This window comes from Cavia porcellus, unplaced genomic scaffold, assembly GCF_034190915.1.
Source record: "Cavia porcellus strain 051 isolate PalLab524CR breed Dunkin Hartley unplaced genomic scaffold, mCavPor4.1 scaffold_2, whole genome shotgun sequence".
NCBI lineage: Eukaryota > Metazoa > Chordata > Mammalia > Rodentia > Caviidae > Cavia > Cavia porcellus.
Genome location: NW_026947485.1, coordinates 24354216 through 24375367, shown reverse-complemented (window position 1 = coordinate 24375367; position 21152 = coordinate 24354216). Strand labels below are relative to the sequence as shown.

General features: G+C 38.2%; 1 long non-coding RNA gene across 1 annotated transcript in view; it reads left to right on the top strand.

The window, feature by feature from the left end:
• The first annotated feature begins 123 nt into the window (after positions 1 to 123).
• LOC134473774 (uncharacterized) overlaps positions 124 to 21152 on the top strand; it is a 53155-nt gene continuing 32126 nt past the window's right edge. The window contains exon 1 of the long non-coding RNA XR_010044209.1: positions 124 to 263. This is a non-coding gene — a long non-coding RNA (uncharacterized LOC134473774). The remainder of the gene's footprint in view (positions 264 to 21152) is intronic.

The window sequence follows — 21152 nt, the reverse complement described above, 5'->3', positions numbered from 1 at the left end:
AAGTGACAACTACTTAATTCACACCTCTACCACAAACACTTAGGTCCTAGAACTGCCAGTGTTTCTAAACAGGCTTGCTCTCCACACAGCCCATGTGAGAAGGGGCCATATTAAAATAATGGACAAGTTACTCTCAGCTTGCCATGTCCAAAAGGAAATAAAACTATGACAGTATCCCTCCCACCACACAGTTTACACTCTGTCCTCATCCTCATGCGTCTGACTTATCTCCTCCCCAATGTGACAATTGGCTCTTTCAGGAGGTAAGTTTTGCTCTCTTTTCCTATATCCCTCTCTCTTTTTAAATTTTATGTTGTTGTGGTAAGACATCTATAACATGAAGTTTATCATTTAAACCATTTTCCTTTTTATTGCTGTATGTTTTTGATAAATACATTCATCATGGAGAACTGGTATATATACATATTACAACTGGATCCTTTTTATTTCTCCTTCCCCACCTCTCTCTTCCATCTCCCTTTCCTAGAACCCCTTCCCATGTCCACAAAATCAATATCCCTGTTTCATTTAAACCATTGTGAAGTGTATAAGTTAGTGTCATTAGTTACATTTAAAGTACTCTGCAGCCATCATCATTATTCATTTTTAGAACTTTGCCCCATTCCAAACAGAAACTTTATACTCATAAAACACTAACTTCTCACTCTCATTCTCCTATACCTGGCAAGTGCTACTGTACTGTGTTGATATGAATGTATCATTGATGGGTACCTCATAAAAACAGAATCAAAGGCTTTTTTCACTTAGATAATGTCTTCAAAAATCATTCATGTGGTGGTATGGGCCAGATTTTCTTTTTTCCTGTGGCTGAATAATAGTTCCTTGTAGCTATGCACTGCCTTTGTTTTACCATATTGTCTTTTCCACAATTATCTATTGTAATGTTTTTATTTGCTAATGTCCACTGAGCTGGGATCACCTTGATAGCAGATATTATAGGCTGCATTCATAAAAAAGGCCCTCACAAATGTCCCATGCTTGTACCTGGGATTTGAGTATGTGATATCAGTCTGAGATGTTTTATCATAATCTCAGGGAAATTAGCCTTGATCAGCCAGGCAGAGGGCCCAGTGTGACCACACATAACCTTGCAAGGAGAGTACTCACTAGCTGTGGCCAAAAAGAGAGATTCTAAGCATGAGGAGGATGTCACACACTGATGGATGGCAACACATGAAAAGGAATCTGAGTGGCCCAAAGGAGCTGATAGTGGCCCTAGAGGACAGACAGCAAAGAGATGAGGCCCTTAGTCTGTAATGCAAGGAATTCTGATAACAACCTGAATAAGCTTGGAAGTAGATTTGTCCTCAGAATCTGTGCATATGTTCCCAGACTGTCTGATACCTCAACTCTAGTCAAATGAGATCCTGAGCAGAGATTCCTGCCATGCTATAAAATTGGGTGCTAACGGGCATTGACAAGCTGCTAATTTTGTGATAATTTGTTACTCAGCAACAGAAAACCATGGTAGCAGAGAACCTTTTCTCAGGTCCAATCCTAAGTATTGAACATAGTGCTCAGAACCCACTAGTTTTCCAATAAATATTAAGCAAATAATTGAAGGAATTCTCATTTGAGAAGAAAAGACAATGAAGAGAAAAAGGGCTGAAAAGGAAAACAGAGAAAGTGAAAGACCAAATTGTTCAAAAATAGGCTAGAGCAGTTTAAAGTGAATCTTGGCTGGAAAGCACATGAGGGAAACCTGTCCAGAAAATACTTGCATTATTTTCCTTTTCCTCTATAAATGCAGGATTGTCAAGGTTTCTTTTAAGTTTTGATAAATGTTCTGATTTTATAAATCAGTCATTTATTTATTGTCTTGTCAGTATGCTCAGTGACTTGAAATATTAGAAATCACATGGCTGTGTCTTATTGAAGAACACATGAGAGTGAAACCTTGAGTTTCCATCCTCTGATGGCTTATGCACCCAGATAGTAAAGAACAGCCTGCTGGTAAGAGTCCCTGAGGGCACTTTACCAACAAGCAGCAAGTCAAGGGGAACTAGGACATTGTGTGTTTGGACTGAAAGATCTTGACAGAAGTAACTATAAATTATTTTTTAAGAATTATATGCCTTGTGAGTTGATCCCTTGCATAATCATTATCTGCATTTTAAGCAATATAAAGAGATGTCTGAGCTTCTGAAAATTAAAACACCACTTTTGTAGTTTCTCATGAAGATAGGATAATTTCCTCAACAGGAAATATCTTCCTCAGCTATGTACTACAATCTTTATAATTTATCCACCAGAAATTCATTTTTAGATTATATATTTTCTTTACCCCTTATGAAATGCAACTATATTGTCAGAAGTAAAATGTAAGTTCATTAACCTTTAAATATCAATAAAATGTATCAGATTATTGTTCCTTGAATAGGAGCAATGAGAATCTGGCTGTAGGGGGAGCACTAAAGAGAAACCAGCATCAAAGTCACCTTTGTTTTCTTAGAAATTTCCTGTAGCACAGCCCCAAGTGGAAAGCTTGTGACTGAGCTCCAGTTTGGGTCTCACAACCCAGTCTGCTGCATGTTCAAAGTTATGTTCACCCATCAGGGTGGAGAAAGTTGCTATAGAATTTAGCTACGTTTTATATCGGACTAGACACATACGGGGTCATGTTCATCAAGATGCTTATTATCTGAAATGACAGAATGGCAACCTTAACCAAAGAAAGAGAAATAACAATATCTCCATGCCAGTGGAAGAGCCCAGAGAGTTGCTGACTTTAAACAGAGATGAGGGTTCTTGTGCCAAACACTGGTTTTAGAAATCTTTGCCTCTCTGTCCTGCTGTCTTTCTGACTCGTTTCTAACTTCCTCTCCCTCACCTCCAGTCTCCTCTCTTTTTCCAAGTCTCAGCTCTGTTTTCCCTGGAAGACGTTATTCTCTGGAATTCCTTTCCTCTGGTAAGAGACACAGTATTTGACTGAGCTCCAGGGTGCGGTCTGTATTCTGCAGAACAGAGACTGCAGCCCAAGTCCTGACAGTGGCCCTGCTTAGTCAAGATTGGTGGCTTCCCCAATCCTGAGCCCATCATTGTTTTTTTTTTTCCTTTTTCTTTAAGAATGAGGACTGAGATGTTTATCTCTAAAGGAAAAGCTTTAAAACTCACTCACTCATTTTTTTTTTAAATGAAGAATTACAATAAGCAGTGGTTTTTTGTACATATAGTAAGTACACAACTCGTGGCACAGATGTGGAGACACTCAAGGAAGCTGGTATTAGGAAGAACTCTGTCTCAGCCACCTTACTATTCCCCTCCAACTTCTCTAAGTGTGGTTGTACAAGAACAGTGAACGATGCGGCCATCTCTTGTACTCAGACCACGTGGAAGGCTCAGAACAGCCAGTTGCTATGGGTGTGATCCACAGCCTCCATCCACTGAAGCAGTGAACAGAACTGCATAGTTACTGTGCTAAATACATGAATTTAACATGCATTATATGTTAGTTTCCATGAATTATAAGGGTGCACTGTAACTAATTTCATTTAAAAATGTAGTAACAGTGGCTTTCCCAGGTTCTCTCTGCCTACACAAGAGTCTGATATGGTGACCACCTTCCCCTCAAAGATGAGATGGCATTTCCTCTTGGTATTTTTTTCTTCTTCTTCCTTTCCTTTTTCAGTGTAGTAGTGGGGATTGAACCCAGGGCCTTCAGACTGAGCAACATCCCCAGGCTTTTTTGCTTTTCATTGTGAGGCAGTCTTACTAAGTTTCCCTGGCTAGACTGAAACTTGTCATCCTCTCACCTCAGCCTCTAGAGTGCTGGAATACAGGTGGGCACCACCATGCTGAGCCTTCCTGGTCTCCTGAGGTCAACTGCCTGTTTCACTAGCTCCTCCTCAGATTCTTTTTTTAAAATTTAATTTAATTTTTAAAAAATTTTTTAAATTAAATTTAAAATTTAATTTAATTTTTTAAATTTATTAATTTCATTTAATAATTCTGAGTAGTGACATTGCTCTTCTGTTGTCTGTAGAGGAGGGAGCTTCTCTTATCTAAAGGGGAAGGAAAATGGTTTATGGAGGTGAATCTATTGCTTTCATATCTAAATTCATGGATCTCTTGGGTTGGTAGGATGAATCAAACTTCATTTCTTCAAATCAGAAAGTTGTATTTCTGTTTAACATTGATGTTGTATTCTTTGAACATTTGTACAGAAGAAGTTGAAGAGGAGAAACACAGGAGAAAAAGAGTGCCATAATTTTATTTATTAGTGTTCTCTTCTAAGAATCATGGAGCCACTGATCATTGATCTTCAAATTATGAAAAAATTCTTTCAAAACTAGAAACATTGATAATTTTGATGAAATAGAGAACCAAATTCTAACAAGCCTATGAGATAAGCATTAGCCACTCTAGTCTATATGGATCATAAATCAGGCTATCTGTGTCAGGCCACAGAACAAATATGAGTGAAAATAGAACTTAGATCTGGACTTTTTGACTGCAGAGCCTTTTTCTCATACTCCATACCATTTGTGTTAATAACTGAAGTCTCTCCGTGGAAGGGATGCATCCTATGTGTGCTCTTGGCATTAGTTCCCTTATTTCTTGACTTCTGTTCCTCTTTTCCCAGACATTTTTTCTCTCCCCTGAAGGACTGCAGTCATAGAATCACAAGTTAGGAGGCATCTACAGAGTCACTGAGAAATTCTGTCTGAAATTTCTTACAATACATGTGATAAAAATGAAGCTGAACTTTGAGGATGCAGCTAGATACTGAGCTGTGGTTGGACCCAAGGACCCCACCTTATAATCCAGCATCCTCTTCCCTGCATTATCAGAGGACAGAGGATAGATGACATCCTTCTTCTAAGTTTGAAGAAGAGCATTCTGTAAGCTAAAGGCTTTCTGGAGTGTATAAGAACCACACTATCAAAAATAAGGACAGTGCTATTCATTGATGGGGCACCCAAGTTGCTAGATATGAGAGCAGGAACTTAACATATACAATATCTGTGGTCCACCTGAAAAAATGCATGATCACTGTTATGTTTATTCTGCTGAAGTAGAAGCTGAGGTTAGAGAGTGAGGCTACTTGGCCAAGGTTACTTGGTCAAGTACAAATACCACACAGGATAATTCAAGCCACATCCAGAATGGGAGGAGGTTGTACAGACTCAACCAGGTAGGAAGAGCTTGGTGGTAGGGAAGAGGTAAGGCAATGTGCTACAGCCTCAGGAAAGTGTCCCTATAGTTTCCACTGAGCTAGGCCCAGAAAGAGTGAAAAGCATAGAAAATTACAGGATGGTGAATCAAAGATAGTACTCTTGAGAGTCACACCTGAAATGAGATGAGGATGTATCCTTGTGCAAGCTATATACTTGTTCTCTTTGAGAGGCAATGTTTTCTTTTGTCAAATGGGAATAATAAGTCATATTTTTCTCGTAGGGTTTTGTGACAATCAAATGAGGTAATATATGTACAAATATGAGTATGGCCCGTAGCAATGTAAATTTCAGATGTAACATAGTGGGTCATTGTCTTCTTCGGCCTGAAACTCCCCGCTGCCTGGCTAAGATGCAGATCATTTCACCCACCTGGCTATAAAGAAATTCCAATTCTGCATGATTTGATTTGGAGTGGAAATTTACTCAACAGTTTTTGAAACATCTCAAATCTTCAAGTAAATGCACAGTAGGAATGATAATAACATAAAAGGAAAAAAATCAAATTGTTAGGAGTCCAGCTTGAGTTCCTAAATATAGGCCCTACATTTAGGAAAAAGCCCTTGCTACCTCTTCAAAGCCAGAGAGATTTGATTTTGTGCGAGCCATGGGGGCCAGCAATCAGTACTGGGATTCTGAGACTGTTTAAATCCTCTTTTGCTGATGTGGAGAATGATACAGGAAATGCAGCCACTGACCCCTCAGGAAGGGAAGTCAGGCAGCTGGGGGAGTTGAAAAATAGACCTAACAGAAATGAGACGAAGATGGATAAATCCATCAGTGTTAAAGACATTTTAAACCAGTGAGAGGTTAACAGGCTTAAAACTATCCCATATATCACAGCATAAAACTCTCCTGACAGTATTTTCAAAGCTCCTTGACAATTGCCCAAATAAAATTGATACTTGATTATACATAATCTGCCTAAAATCTGTTTAAATCTTGACACTTTAAAAAGTTATTTCTAGTACCTCAAATGGCTTGAAAAGAGAGTTTCCTTTTGTATAGCTAAAGCACAGTAATTAGTTTTAAACCCAAGGGAAACACACTGATTATCAATTAAGCAATGGTATTGATAAAAAATGCAACACTCGGTTATTTGTTTTTAAGCTTTTTCTTTCTTCCTGACACTCCATATTTACTTCTATCAATCCAGTGATTAGAAAAACAAAGTTCTGGTAAATGATGAAAATGTTATACAAACAAGAGCTATGGAGTAAAAACTGTATTGTGCCAAATAATGATACTCTGTTCCTTCCAATGAGCTTGTCAGCAAGTGCACATAGCAATTTTCATTATGAGCTTTTACTAGAAATAAATACGGCCCCAAATTTAGGGAAAAGCCATTGCTTATTTCCTCTTCCCAGGAACCCCTTTTGGCTGCATCTTCCATCTATGACTTTCACATTCTGTTGATACGGTTAAAGCCAGAAACCTACAGAATAATTAGTTTAGGTTTTGTCTACATGGCACCAGCATAAGTAATTGGAAGGTAAAAAATTCAGCCAAATCAGTGGGCTTTGTGAGCAGAGGTTCCTACATGACTTTAAATAACCAGTTAGCTATTTTTGTTCTGTGAAAGAACAATGCATCTGGACTAATTGGTTCTTCCCTCACCATGTGGACCGCTTTATCAGTAACTGGCCTAGGAGAGCTAAGTGTGTTGGAGTGCTTCTTTGTGATGGAATGGGGAAGAAAAGAGGGAGAGAACTGAGAAACAAGGGAAAGGGCTGCAGTTTAAGAGAATACCAGTGGGAGGGTGGAAATAAAGGTAGCGGTGACACAGATATGAATTCAGACTTACCCTGTGTTGGCAGCACTGTCCTAGCCTCTGTGATTTCTTTCCTTCTCCATATTGTGCCTACTCCATGGTGCATGGGATCGCCAACTTTTATGTATATCAGAGCATGCTGGGAGGCTGGGTGAGCGAGTTAGCTGGGGCTACCTGCAGAAGTTCAGATTCTACAGCTCCAGGTAGAGCTCAAGAATTTGCATTTCTAGCAGGGATTTGTTCATGCCTGTAATTCCCGCACCTTGGGAGGCTGAGGCAGGCGAACCATAAGTTTGAGCCCAGGCTGTACAGACTAGTGACTCAAATGACACCTTGTCTCAAAATAAAAGTGACTGGGTATGTAGTTCAGTGCAAAGGCCCTGGGTTCAAACCTAAGTAAGGGAAACCATGAGGGTGGAAGGTGAATAATTTGCATTTCAATTAGTGTTCTAGGCACTGTTGGTTCTCCTGTTCTCTGGCTGTACTATGAGAACCAGTGGCCTAGAGAAAGCATTTTAAGTAAAGGGAACTGGAAGATAAGAGGTTAACTTCATGTATATATAGGGAATAAAGGAAGCTAAAACTGCAAATAGTCTCTCTGATCCTGTATGCTATTGTTTCCTCCCCAGACACGAAGGTTATGAGGCATCTGAGTGGCAAAATCAATGGACATTTTTTTTTCCAACCTTCATCTTTCTGTGTGAAATCAAAACTGTGAGCTCTGTTTCTGAGAATATTGCTTCTTTAGTGTTTTGTAAGTCTATTCTCTTTCTACTCTATTTCTTCTTAGAATTCTAGATGTTATGTTTCTCAGGGATCCACCCTTCACTTTGTTCTTTTATTTTGGTAGGATACTCTTGGTGTATAAACAGATGTGGTTTTTCTGGCACAGTTGTCCCTTGGTATCCATGGGGGATTGGTTCCAGAGCCCCCTGTGGATATTACAAACTGAAGATGCTCAAGTCTCTCATAGTATAAAATGCCATAGTATTTGCACAGAACCTGTGCACATCCTCTCATATATTTTAAATCCTCTCTGGATTACTTATTATACCCAATTCTATGTAAGTGCTATGGAAATAATTGTTGCACTGTTTTATATAGGGAATAATAACAAGAAAAAGTCTGCTCATGTTAATCACAAATACAACTTTTTCCTTCTTATTTCTTCAGTCCAAAGCAGTTCAGTTTGTAGATGTGCAATCTATGAATACACAAGGCCAACCGTGTTCTGTGAATGAGTTTTCCCTTTGAGCTGTGCTGAAGGTACCTATTGCTTCATGGTGTGCTGGCACAGAGGAGCAGACAAAAACCCCACATTTATTTGTTACTGAGTTTCTAAAACCCCAATGCTAAGGTGTAAAAGAATAATTTAAAAATTGGTTTGAAAGTCTACATGCAGGTGGAGCGCTTATCTGCCGGTCCTTGCTACATGAAGACAGCATAAGTTTGTCACATGGTAGGAGAGAGGGTGGAGAGAGGAGTGAGAGACTGAACGTACTTTGTGGAGGACTGGGCAAAGCCAACACCCAGGTGCTGGCTCCTGCAGCCCAAAAGGAGTGAATTAGTGGCCCAGATCATCTAACACCCCTTCAAATGACAAAGCCAAGGAACTTCCTTATAAGTTTTTTGAGGTGAGCAGAAAGAGCCATTCTCATTGACAGAAGTGGCTTACTTCCTATGACCTCCCATTGAAAGAGGTCTCCCCTGGGCCTCCTGTCTGGCTTCGTCCCTATTTGAGCACTCTATGAGATCACAGTCTTCTGTAGCTCAGGCACTGTGATATGGAGTAGGAAATGGTTTGGGGCACCCAGGGTGTTCAGGCTGTAGGACAGGAAAGGCTCTTCCCTTGGGAGCTATTCAGGGAGACTACATGAAATTGACAATAATTTTGACTGTACTCTTTCCTTTCAGTTTCACTGAAGCTGAAGAAGTATTGGCATTTGATTGTTCCTGAAGTTCTTGTAGAAGTCTGTGATGAATTCATCAGATCCTAGATTTTTCTTAGTTGATAATTTTTTCCACTGTTTTTCCAATTACATTGGTTATTATTGTACTGTTCAATATTTTTTAGCCTGTTCGTTTAATTTCAGCAACTTATATACATCTAGTAATTTGTTCATTTCTTCTAGATTTTCCAATTTAGTGAAATACAGGTTTTCAATGTGGTTGCTTATAACCTCTGTATCCGTTGTGATTTTAACTTCTTTTCAAGATATACTTGAGAATTCTAATTGCATTAATATGAGTTTTATCTTTCCTTCTTTTGATAAGTTTGGCTAAGGGCTTGTCTATTTTGTTTACCCTTTCAAAGAATCTTTACTTCACTAATTTTTTTAGTCTCAATTTCATTAATTCTGCTTTGACCGTCATACTTTCCTTCTTTGTACTATTTTTGGATTTGAGTTGTTCCTGTTTTTTCTAGGTTATTTATTTTGGGTTTGTTTTGTTTTTCTGATGTGGGCATTCACAGTTATAACCTTTCCTCTTAAAAACTGATTTCCTTGTGTTCCATAGGTTCTGGAAAATTGTGCTGACATTATCATGTGGTATAGGATGTGTTTTATTTCTTCTATAACCCATTGATTATTCAAGAGTATATTTGTTAATCTCCAGTGTTTACATAACTTGTGTGCTTTCTTTTGGCATTGATTTGTAGTTTCCTTGCACTGATAATATGCTTTAGACAATTTCAGTTATTTTATATTTACTTAATCAAAAAAGTTCTGTGTGCTAGTGTTAGTACATATGTTTATAATTTAACATTTTAAAATTTGTTTGTGTATTTATTTTTATTTTTAAGGGAATAAAACAATAATGAAACAGTGATAAGACAGTAGGAAATCTATAGTAGTTACTATATTGCATGTTGTCCTCTAAATAGTTGCTCAGACTACTGGCTCACAGGTAGGGGTTTAGTTTCCATCCTGGTCCTCCCTGGTCCGTGCTCTGGCTGGCTCGCAGGCAGAGACTTAGCTGCTTTTCCGGTTCTCCCTGGCCCACACTTGGGCTGGTTCACAGGCAGGGGCATTGCTTCCATTCAGGTTCACTCTGTGCCAAGTGGCCGCTGACTTACAGGTGAGGGCTTAGCTTTCTTCTTGGGTCTCCCCTGCCCTTGCTCTGGCTGACTCACAGATGGGGGTCTGTCTGCCTTCCTGATTCTCTCTGGTCCATGCTTTGGCTGAGTCCTCTTGTTCCTGATTTTGGAGTGAAAGTTTTCAGTTTTTGCTCATTTAGTATGATGTTGGCTGTTGGTTTGTCACATATGGATTTAATCAGAGATAAGAATCATCTATTCCAATTTTCTGCAGGTTTTTTTTTTTTAATCACAAATGGATATCGGACTTTGTCAAAAGGTTTTTCTGTGTTTGTCTACTGAGATGATCGTGTGGATGTTTTCTTTGTTTCTGTTGATGTGGTGTATTACATTTGTTGATTTGTGTATTTTGAACTATCTTTGCATTCCTAGGATGAATTTTACTTGGTCATGGTATATAATCTCCTTGCTGATTTGCTGGTTTCTGTCTGCCAGTATTTTATTGAGGATTTTTGCAACTATGTTTACTAGGATGATTGGCCTGCAGCTCTATGTTTTGATTGAATTTGCCTCTGGTTTTGGTGTCAGGGTATGCTTACTTCTCTTCCAGGAATGACTAGGAGTATTACTTCCCTTTCAATATCATTAAAGAGTTGAAAATTAGAAGCATTAGGTCTTCTCTAAATTTCTTTTAGAATGTAGCAGTGAATCCTTCAGGGCCTGGACTTTTCTTTGTTGGTTTTTAATTACATCTTCAGTTTCATTGGTAGATATTGATTTATTCAAAATTTTATGTCTTCTTGATTCAGCTGTGGTAGTTCATATCTATCAATATCTACATCTACATCTATATCTATATCTATATATCTAGGAATATGTTCATTTCTTCTGTGTTTTCCATCTTACTAGAATAGATGGTCTTGAAGTAGACATTGATGATCTTCTGAATTTCTGCATGATATGTTGTGATTTCAACCTTTTCATTCCTAATTGCATGGATTTGAGTCTTTTATTTTCCTTTTCTAATACAGTTGGCTTGTCAATTTTATTTAATCTTTCAAAGAACCAACTCTGATTCATGGATTCTTTGCATTGTTTTCTTAGTCTCAATAGCATTAAGTTCTGCTCTATCTTTATAATTTCCTCCTTTGTATGAGCTTTGGACTTGACTTGCCCTTATTTCTTATAGAAGCTTGAAGCTTTAGAAGCTTGAGGTTCAACATTAGATTGTTTACTTGAGCTTGCTCTGTTTTTCTGATGTGGGTATTCACCACTATAAATTTCTGTTAGGACTATTTTCATTGTGTACCATAAATTCTGATATGTTGTAGTGACATTGTCATTAAATTGTAAAAAATGTGTAATTTCATCTGTGATCCATTAGTAGTTCGGGAAGGTATTATTTAATTTTCATGTGTTTATAAACTTCTGTGGTTTCTTTTGCCATTGATTAGCAATTTCATTGTCCTGTGGTCTGTTAATACACGTGGGATAATTTCAATTCCTTTGCATGTTCAATGAGCCAATATGTAGTCTATTTACCAGCACACTCTGTGTACAGTGGAGAAGAATGTGTATTCTGATGTTGTGTCATGGAAAACTCTGTAGTACTAGATCCATTTTGTCCCATTTGTTTCCATTCTAATACTTTATTGTTGATTTTTTATTTAGTTGATCTATTTGTGACAGTTATTGAGGTTCCCTATTATAATTGTATTAGCTCTTATTTGATGTTTCATATTCGTTAATATTTCTTTTGTATAGTTGGGTGCATATATTTTTATGATTCTTACCTCTTTCTCTTGGACTGTTCCCCTTACAAGAATGTAGTGATGCTCTTTGTTTCTCTTCGTCAGTCTTAGCCTGAAATCTACTTTGTCTGCAAACCCAACAACTACTTCTGTTTTTTTATGGGTTCCTATTGCATGAAGTATTGTTTTCCATCCTATGTCTTTCAGTCTATGAATATCTTTTTGTATGAAAAGTGTTTTTTGTATGCAGCATATTATTGGATCTTACTTCTTAAACCATGCTGCTCCTCTGCTTATTTTGATGGTGAGTTGAGATCATTAACATTGATGATTATAACTGGTATGCATTGACTTACCCTTGTCATGTTATTTCCCTATTAGTGATTTCTTTTTTCCTTCCTCTGGTTAATTGTTTGCCTTGTCTGTTGGATTCATTCTGTTGAGGTCCATAGAGATATAGTCTTTGTTATTTCTTCCTAGAATGTCTTTCAGAAAATTTTGGCCTACTGGTTTGGTGTTTTTGAATTTCCTGAGGTTCCTTTATCATGGAAACATCTTATTTCTCCATCAATTTTGAAAGAGAATTTTGTGGGATACATCATCTGGTATTGGAGGATTTTTCCTTCAGGTATTAAAATACTCCATCCAAGTTTTCCTTTACTTGGGATTTTGTATTGCAAAGTTTGCTGTGATTCTGATGGGCTTTCCTTTATAGATGTCTTATTTCTTTTCTCTGTCCTTGTGCTAAACTTACGGAATCTTTTTTTTCTGATCAAGACTAATGGGTGTTCTATATGCCTCAATTATCTGTATGTCAAATTCTTTTTCCATGGAAAGTATTCTGCCACTGCTTTTGTGAAAATAATTTTTTATGTCATTTATGTTCTCTCCTGATTTCTCATTGACTCCAATCAATCTTCTGTTATTCTTTGCATCATCTAGCAGCTGTTGGATTGAGTTTTCATGATCCCTTTCTATTTTTAAGAAATCTTTCTTTCCACAGTTTTGTCTTTTATATTTTATATTCTTTCCTCATACTTGCTCATTCTGCTGTGTATACTTTTAATGGAATTTTCAATCTCCTTGATATCTGTTTGAATCTGTTTCGTGGACTTCATCTCTCTTCTACATTGTGTGTTCAACAGTTCCATCATTTTCCTAACTGCCTTATTTTTAACAATTTGTATCTTCTATAGAGCCATTAAGCCTGTCTTTCATTATTGTTACCATCTCTGTAGTTATCTGAGAAATTATTTCTGATTTGATTTTGTTTTTAGAGTTTTGTTCATCTACTTTGTTACTTCCTCTGTTTCTACCTCAGAGAGTCTAGATGAGTGGCTTTTGGATTTTTCCACCTCACTTCCATCTGAGTTTGCCTTTGGTGAGCTTGAACTCTGGGTTGCATCTTGTTTAAAAATCTTCTCATTTTCTCTTCTTTCTTTCTTTCTTTGTTTAATTCCTGTGTTGATGCTTGTAAATTGCTTATGGTGAATTGCTTTATTGCTAGAATTTAGAAGCTTTAGGAAATGACTACTACTCAGAGATGTCTTCCATTGATAGCTGGCTTTTGAGTTTGTTACAGACCTTACCTTTTCAATTTGTTGTGAATGAGAAGTTGCTATTTACTTGGCACTAGCCTGTAGTATTATTTATGATTTTTTTTTATTTTGAAGGTAGTAAAATACAACAAAATAAGACAGAACAAAGCCAACTGAAACAATGCAGTGAAACTGGTGCAGAACTTCAGGGCAGGATACCAGGATAACAATCATAGCTACCATAATATATCTTGTTATCTTCACAATAGTTGTCCATTCTATCAGGTATAGCAAAATCAAACCAAAAACAGACTTTAAAATCAATCAAAACACAATATTGAATAGAGCAAGACAGTTGATCGGAACAAAGCAAAACTGTAAAAACAGTATTTGCCTTCAAAGAGAAGACAGAAGGAAATCCTCCATATTTGCTACATTGCATGCTATCATCCTCCCAAGAGATGCTCAGACCTCTGGCCCCAGGTCAGCATGATCAACCCAACAGTACAAGCATTTAGTTGCTTTATATGCCTTAGGCTCTATCAACTTGGACTGTCCGCAACACCTTCCAGTTGCTAAATGGGGAAAGGGGGTTGGGACGTTTGATTCTCAGCCTACAGCTCACGGGAAACGCTGACTTACTCTCTTCCTGGTGTACCAGCTGCTCACTCATGCTGCCACTTACCAGGAGGGGAGACTTGTTGCTTTCTTGTTCAGCTCCCCAAGTTCCAGCATGACTGGATCTTGGGAGACGCTGACTCATTCTCTTTCTGGTATGCTCACTGCTCCTCATTATTATTCTTAATCTCAGATTTGATATACCAGGAAGAACAGCTGATTAGAACAATTATGTCACTTTGCTTAAAGCAATACAACCATCAATAACAGCAAACACAAGTTAGAATGTGACAAACCGTGGTAATAGTAATGTGCCACCTTTAAACAGATGAACTAGAGTTGTGGTTATATAACAAAATTTAAGATGAACTACAAAATTGTATACAGTAAATAAGCTCTCAATATGGCAGTTTTACCCTTGGAAAGAAAATTTAAAAGAGGTTAGGGAAAAAATAGAGAAATAGAAAAAGAGGAAGAGATTAGAAGCAAGGCTAAAGGACAAAGGGGATTACACAAACGCCTAATGAAGATAGAAGGGAAAGAGAAGGAAGAAATACAAATAATAGAACAAGAAAAATTAGAAACCCTGTTCACATTCATATAAAGACAAGAAAAAAAAAGTGAAAACCAAACAAGAGAAAAAAGAAGAAAATAAGAAAACATTGTCCATCTCAAGACATGTTTGCTGTCACTTTTAGGTGACCTGAGCAGACAGTGTGTGGATCCAAGCTGATTAATCTCAGCAAGCCACCCACAGCTTTACAGTGGGACAGTGGGTAATCCCAGGAAGCCTGCACCTTCAGTTCCACGAAGTTCAGATTGGTTTGTGGCTGTGAGGCTGGAACCCAATTTGATGAGCCTGTAACACTCTATGTGCTTCCTTCTGGCTTGGACTTGGCAGCCTCTCCTGACCCTGGGAGGTGCTAGATGGATCTGGCCTATAGCTGTTCTGAGATCTGAGTTCAGTTTGTCCCTCACCAAGCTGGCTACTGGTCAATTGCCCTATCTTGTCTGAACCCAAATAACTGGCCAGCCGCTGTAGTCTTGTGTTTACTCCGTTCCACCGGTGCATTTTTTCATGGTGTTCTCTGAGGTTGTCAGTAGTAACAGTGTCTCTCTCTTCCTCTTCCTCCTCCCTTCTCCTTCTCCTTCTCTTTCTCTCTCTTCCTCTTCTTCTTCTACTTCTTCATTGTCTCTCTCTTTGCTCTTCCTGTCTGATTCAATTCTTGCTTCCATTCCTTCCTGGGCCCTGGGCACCTGCTTCTCTCCTCCTCTTCCTACATTGCTATATTATAGATGACAGCCACCAAATCTTGGAGAGTTTCCTTCTCTGCTGCTCCCCAATCTGCATCTTCCTAGAAGTCTCCTCCAGAAACACAGCATCAAAGTGCTGTCACAATCCTCTTTGTATTGCAGTCTGAACTGAACTAGTGAGGTCTTCCCTCATCTTCAAATTGGGGAAGCATTTGTCTGTGGGTAGGTCTGAAAGGATCCCAGGGCCTGAGTGTCTACTGTTCTCCTGTGTACCTCGGAGTGTCACTGTGTTCACAGCTTATCTCTTTTCTTTACCCTTTCCTCTCCACAGCACTAGTGGAGCTGTGGTTTGGTTCCCTACCCTATGACCCACCCAGCTGTCTGCCACCAAATAAGGAATCCTGTCCACCTGAATGCTGGATGGCTCTTAACCTGCTTTCATGCTGTGAGTCCTGGGATCAGCCCTAAACCTTTGCCTTTGTCTTAAAAGACAACACTTCAGATAATTTGAGGAGAGGAAGATGCACTGTCATTGATTTAGTATCCAGCTTTTCAGGGACTTTTGCTAGGGCTTTTCAATCTCTGCTCTTTTCCCTGCAAGCAATTTTTCATTTTTTATTTTTTATTTTTTGTATTGGGGATGAAACTCATGACCTTGTGCTTGCCAAGCAGGTGTTTATGCCATTAAGCTAAATCCCCAGCAAGCAAATCTTACAACTGTTCCTTGACAAGCCTCTGCCAACCTTGCTGCTGAACATTCTCTGGCTAGGGCACCACTCTCTGGTTCTCCAGCAGCCTCAGGTCCCAACGTGTTCAGTGCTCCTGGCAGGGTGTGGGGAGAACGAGTATGTGGGTATGTGACAGTGAGCCATAAGTGGTGAGCAGGCTGCCCCATGGACACAAAAATGTGCAGTGATTGTGGAAATAATGGGCCAATTTGGTTATCTCTGTCTTCAGGATTTTGTCATTCACAGATGCTACATATTTGCAGCCGCTCCCAAGTTATAATTTCCGCAGCTCTTGGATCCAGGTCCCCAGTCTGGCTCCTGTGACTGTCCTCAGCTAAAGTCTCCTTGATATGTTGGTCTGTGAATATCTCACACAAAGAATTCCCCTTCCTGGTGGGGAAAGCCAAAAGGTTATCAGTCTTTTCTAGCAGCCTGGCTGCTGCTACGCTGCTGGGCCTCACCTTCAGGCCCTTAGATCCCCTCTCCAGATGGTTTGTAAGCCTGGCTGAAGTTTAAGTGATACCAGGGTCCCACAGTGCTCTGGCTTCCCTTTCTAAATTCCCTTGATACTGGATTTGGATCTGATGAGTTTCTACCCTGAAGCAGGACTTTAGAAAGGTCAGTAAATTAAAATGAGGTCGTTAGTGACCCTTAACCCATTATGACTGAAACCACGCTCTTCTCTGCCAGAGTATGCTTTAGCCCTTTATTCCTAAATATATTAAAAAAAGTTTATATGAGGAAATGAAATCATAAGTGCCAGAACAGACTTGTAATGTAGTTTATCACGTCATCATGTAACACTTTGATTCAGAACCAAGCTGTGGAGAGAAAGCAAAAAAGGCAGGGCACACGTTTTGCTGGCACAGACTGGCAGGGGCAAAATAGCCCAAAAGTTTGCTCAGAACTCTGTCAGCAGTTTCTTGCGGGAGTAGGAGCAGGCAAACTGGCTGTAGGCTGTGGCTGCAGGGGTCCTTCCAGCATGTGGGTCTGTTTGTCTTTCCAGAGCTCCTTTAGTGATTTTACACACCGCTGGTATCTGTAGAAAATCCTTTTACTTAAACTAAAGAGATGAACCCCTTTAATAGGGAAGGAAGCACAGCAGAGGAAAAGGCAAAACACCCAAACATACTCCCCAGCCCCCCAATTTTTTGCATAAATTTTGACACTTTTTCCCACAAAATACATTCTCCTTTAAATAGTGTTATTTATTTAGTCATCACAAATTTCATTCTCTGAAGGGAATGTAATCCATAGTTGTATATGGGAAGTTATACATAGTTGGGGTGTACACCAAGGCATCGTTGTCAGTTTACTACTGTTAGGATAGTAAATTCCAAATATACTGGTATCACTAGTTCATTATAAAATTAAAGCTGTCTGTGTTTCTAATTTCTGCATTAACTTGAAAAGAAAACATGGGAAACAATATGTGATTAGCATTTAATTTATAAAGTTAATTAAATTTGGTTATAAATATTGATATTAAAACTAGAAAAAACTGATAAATAGAAAACTTTGCTATAAAGGATAAATCAAAGCATAGATTTTTGAGAAATGCATAATTAATAACCATAATATGGAAAGCATAGAGACAGCTACAATTACCAGTGTGATGTGTTTAATTCTAGTACTTATTATATAGACAGTTTTTTGTTGGCTTACATAATTTTACATAGACAGAAATACATAGAAATTCCATGAGCTCTTTCTTATTTTTTAAGCATTTAAAACATTTTAAATAATTCATACAATTTTATAAGTATATAATATTTTCAGTTAGTATTTAGTAGTTTAAATTATTTCCCTATGAGTGGTTACCAAAATGTTGAGTTGTTTCCAATTTTATGGTAATATAAATAATAGCTTTCAAACATATTTGTGTATACAGTTATTTTTCATATTCATATTACTTTGGAGAGATATGCAAAAGCATAACCAGTGGAATCCCTTGATAAAAATTGACCATCAGTTTTCTAAAATGTGTGTTGTAATTTATACTCCATGTGAAGTGCCAGATCTTTTGATAAAAATATTCAATGGCTAAACCAGTCACTGGAGGTGAAATAGTGTGGTGGATGGGTAATTGTATCTTGGTAATTTAATTTGAAATTTGTAATTAGTAGTGAAATTGGACATTCTTCCATAGATTTGTTAACTAACTAGAGCTTTTGTTTCACATATTATTTTGTTTCTGCATACATCCATGAGGCTCTTGATGGACATGTTATTTTTTATAAACAAATTTTATGAAAGTAAAGTTGTAACATGTGGTCTGAGATAATGTTATAGATAGTTGAGAGAGATGCAGATTTCAGAGTCCAGGTCAAATTCAGTACCGTGTGCAGAGGTCAGTGCATTAGCAGAGACCAAGAAGTAATGATAAGGGATGAAAACCTTTTGTGAAAACTCAGCTTGTTGGTATTCTTGTGATCTCAAAAAGTTAGTTGAACCAATGAATATTTCTGGGTGCCTTGTCTTGAAGTGTCAATGGACTCCAGTGGAAATAGTATGGAATTTGAACACAAGGTCCCAGGTATACTTTATAGTCATGTGTCTCTATGTGGTCAATAGTACAAAAGGCTTAATTATTTCTACTTCTCTAAAAACACTCTTTTGCAGCTCCTGCCGTTAGAAGTGGAGGTTATTTTTCTATCACCTGAATTTGTGCTTGGTCATGTGACTTGGTCATGTGATTAGCAAATACGATACAAGTAAAGGTTTAAAAAATCGTTGAGCACTAGGGCTTGCTCTCTTGTTACACTTGAAACTTTAAGACCACCATAGGAATGCTCCTGTTGCTTGGAAAAGACTCTTGATGTCCCAGTCAATAGTTGGCCTGCAAACACCCTGTTAATTGCTAGTCATGTGAGTGAGTGAGGTTATCCCAAATCAATCAGCTGCCTGCTTGTTCTCTTACTGACCACAAAAGTTTGTCAGTGTATGTCACATGAACTGAATTACACACAAATATTAACCAACTAGGATGAATATCTCAGCTGGGCTTGTCTGGGGCTTTCAGGCTTTTAGCATTGTACATACTTCATCTCAAAGAGAAATCTCTTCAGTCCTGGGCAAACTGAGGTAACTGGTCACCCTGTATTCAGATAACCCTGAAGAATAGTAATGGTTTTTGTTTAAAGCCATTAAGTTCTGGAATGTTTTGTTATACAGTAAAAACTAACTGATACACAATATGACTCTTAGTTTACTTTTCTGCCATTGGAAAATGGAGAGGATTAAAATTCAGTATTGTCAGAGACTATTCAGCTCATTCTCCAAAAATCTTATACTGTGAAATGCATCTGTGTTTGATAATTTATTTTATTAAAGCTAAGTATATTCTCCATATTTATATATCTTCCCAATATTTTTAAAGGATTCTGACAATTCTCTGAGAGTATAGCAAAAAATTTCAAGTAGTACATTTTTGGTGTCTTTCTTTCTCTTATTATGCTAGCAACTCGCCTTTTGGGGTTATTTTAATATAAAAATTTTCTCTACTATCAACCAATATTATGTTTTATTTTTGTCTGCTTTCTCCTGCTAGCTTCCTTTTTACTCCTCATATATCATAAATTCACTGATGTCACTCATGTAGCATTTTTAGATACTGGCCACTTGTAAGAGATAAGTACCAAGCTAAGCAATGTGTTTCATAGCCATTTTTTCACCTCTAGACCACTACTGGAATAAAAAAAAAAGATAGTGGAGGTCTGAAAATTTTAATTGCAAGGTGATAAACCACAGCTGTATTGACATCCCCTTCAGCTGCGCTGTCTCACTTTTTGTGTAAGTCTGGATTCTCACCCATATATTCACTTAAATACATAATGATGTTGATTGAGTGTCCACTGTGTGCAAGGCAGAGTACAGGCACTGAAAAATGCCAGGAGAGGTGAGTCAGGAGACCTGACCTTTAGAAGATTCCACAATAGTCAAGTCAAAAGCATCGTGAAGGGGAAGAAATTTATCTAACAAGGGCACCAAAAAAGAACTTGCAGGTGATTAGGAAAATCTTCCCCAAGGAAGTGATATTTGAAGAGTGAATATTGGCTAACTGAAGGGAGGAATATTAGTTAATATTGTTAATAGAAAGGAGTGTGTACCAGGGATCAAACTCACAACTGCCTGCTTTACAAGGCAGGCGCTTATGCCGCTGAGCTAAATCCCCAGCCCCTAAAATAAAACTTTGATTCAATGTTGAAGTTACATTAATTATGCTATACCATTAATACAGTTATGAAAATATTTTTGGTTCATATACTCAAGATCTAAAAGAAATCATCATGGAACTTATAAAATGGAAGTTCCTGGCCTCAAGAATAACAATTGTAAAAAAGTTATACTTACGTATAATTTTAAAGTATATTGTTAATCTCCAGGGAAGCTTTAAAAGTCTTTTGTCTAAATAGATTTCCAAGTCACATTGTTTTAAAAATATTTAGTTGACACTGTGACTCTCAGTCTGAAACAGAGTATTTTTCTGCAGTTGTCTCTGAAGATAAACCACCGACGCACACTGCCTGTAGACCACCCAGTCTGAGTTACTGCACTATGAGTGGCAGTGGGTCACAGTGAGCCTTCACTCTCTTCCCCATGGCACACAGTTGTTGAGCTGACACTTGGCTGGTTGAAGGGAAGTGCTTATCTTTGGTGTGTAGAGATAACTATCTGTCCATGATTGCACTCATAACATTCACCCCAACTGAAATAAACAGACTTTGGAAGCGCTGGCCCCCTTGCTTACGGTTAAGACCCTGTATCTTCCTGGTTAGAACCAGGGTCCCTGATTCATCAGGTTCAAAGAGCAATGGCAGAGAGACTCTAATTTTCAAGGAGAATGATTGGGTAATGGGAGGAGGCTGAGTAGGGGGGTCAAATCGATAACTCATCGGTCAAATAGATAACTGAATAGCAAATAAATTTGGCTTTAAGAAATTAAGACCTAGAGGTAGAGAACAAAGGGAGTTGACAAATAAGCTCTTCCTAAGGGAAGTGACCGGACTGCTGTGGTTTCAAGATGGAGCTTCATCAGAACCACCATATGGCTCCTCGCAGGTATGCTGCTCTCTGAGATACTGGAATGAGAAAAGTCCAATGAACTACAATGAACCAGAAATCTCTTTCAGCCTTGGCAATGAATCTTTTCTCTGCAATGCCTAGTAGCATCATTTGTACATGTCCAAGTACTTTCTTCCATTCCCCAACTCTTCTAGAAGAGTGCAGTGCAATCTTTATTTGATAGTGGCTGGAAGAG